Here is a 2,140-nt window from a genome sequence, read left to right on the forward strand (position 1 = left end):
TTAACTCTTGCGTTAGAGAGGTGGACAGAATAGGGATGAGAGAAAGAAGAGTCTTGTGCAGCGAGGCCGCGGAAGGAAGGGGAGGCATGCAGTTAGCAAGATCAGAAGAGCAGTTAGCATGAAAATAGCGGTAGAAGACAGCTAGATATGCAACATTGCGGCGGTGAGAGAGAGGCTGAAGACAGTCAGTTAGAGGAGAGGAGTTGATGAGACGAAAAGCTTTTGATTCCACCCTGTCTAGAAGAGCAGTATGAGTGGAACCCCCCCAGACATGTGAAGCATACTCCATACATGGACGGATAAGGGCCCTTGTACAGAGTTAGCATCTGGGGGGGTGAGAAAAAACTGGCGGAGACGTCTCAGAACACCTAACTTCATAGAAGCTGTTTTAGTTAGAGATGAGATGTGAAGTTTCCAGTTCAGATTATAAGTAAAGATCAGACCGAGGATGTTCAGTGTAGAAGAGAAGGACAGTTGAGTGTCATTGAAGAAGAGGGGGATAGTTTGTCTGGAAGGTTGTGTCGAGTTGATAGATGGAGGGAATTGAGTTTTTGAGGCATTGAACAATACCAAGTTTGCTCTGCCCCAATCAGAAATTTTAGAAAGATCAGAAGTCAGGCGTTCTGTGGCCTTCCCTGCGTGATATGTTTACCTCCTGAAGGGTTGGACGTCTATGGAAAAGACGTGGAAAAGTGGCAGGGTGGTATCATCAGCGTAGGAGGTGGATAGGACAAGAAGTTTGGTTTAGAAGATCATTAATGAATAATAAGAAGAGAGTGGGTGACAGGACAGAACCCTGAGGAACACCACTGTTAATAGATTTAGGAGAAGAACAGTGACCGTCTACCACAGCAGCAATAGATACGGTCAGAAAGGAAACTTGAGATGAAGTTACAGAGAGAAGGATAGAAACCGTAGGAGGGTAGTTTGGAAATCCAAAGCTTTGTGCCAGACTCTATCAAAAAGCTTTTGATATGTCCAAGACAACAGCGAAAGTTTCACCAAAATCTCTAAAAGAGGATGCCCAAGACTCAGTAAGGAAAGCCAGAAGATCACCAGTAGAGCGGCCCTTGACGGAACCCATACTGGCGATCAGATAGAAGGTTGTGAAGTGATAGATGTTTAAGAATCTTCCTGTTGAGGATAGATTAAAAAACTTTAGATAAGCAGGAAATTAAAGCAATAGGACGGTAGTTTGAGGGATTAGAACGGTCACCCTTTTTAGGAACAGGTTGAATATAGGCAAACTTCCAGCAAGAAGGAAAGGTAGATGTTGACAGACAGAGCTGAAAGAGTTTGACTAGGCAAAGGTGCAAGCACGGAGGCACAGTTTCGGAGAACAATAGGAGGGACCCCATCAGGTCCATAAGCCTTCCGAGGGTTTAGGCCAGCAAGGGCATGGAAAACATCATTGCGAAGAATTTTAATACGTGGCATGAAGTAGTAAGAGGGTGGAGGAGAGGGAGGAACAAGCCCGGAATCGTCCAAGGTAGAGTTTTTAGCAAAGGTTTCAGCAAAGAGTTCAGCTTTAGAAATAGATGTGATAGCAGTGGTTGCCATCTGGTTGAAATAGAGGAGGGAAAGAAGAAGAAGAAAAGTTATTGGAGATATTTTTGGCTAGATGCCAGAAATCACGAGGGGAGTTAGATCTTGAAAGGTTTTGACATTTTCTGTTAATGAAGGAGTTTTTGGCTAGTTTGAGAACAGACTTGGCATGGTTCCGGGCAGAAATATAAAGTGCATGAGATTCTGGTGATGGAAGACTTAAGTACCTTTTCTGGGCCACCTCTCTATCATGTATAGCACGAGAACAAGCTGTGTTAAACCAAGGTTTAGAAGGTTTAGGATGAGAAAAAGAGTGAGGAATGTACGCCTCCATGCCAGACACTATCACCTCTGTTATGCGCTCAGCACACAAAGGACGGGTCTCTGACATGGAAGCAGTAGTCATTCCAAGGAAAATCAGCAAAATACCTCCTCAGGTCCCCCCAACTAGCAGAGGCAAAACGCCAGAGGCACCTTCGCTTAGGGGGATCCTGAGGAGGGATTAGAGTGATAGGACAAGATAAAGATATGAGATTGTGATCGGAGGAGCCCAACGGAGAAGAAAGGGTGACAGCATAAGCAGAAGGATTAGAGG

Source organism: Scylla paramamosain, unplaced genomic scaffold (genome assembly GCF_035594125.1).
Source record: "Scylla paramamosain isolate STU-SP2022 unplaced genomic scaffold, ASM3559412v1 Contig67, whole genome shotgun sequence".
Taxonomy (NCBI): domain Eukaryota; kingdom Metazoa; phylum Arthropoda; class Malacostraca; order Decapoda; family Portunidae; genus Scylla; species Scylla paramamosain.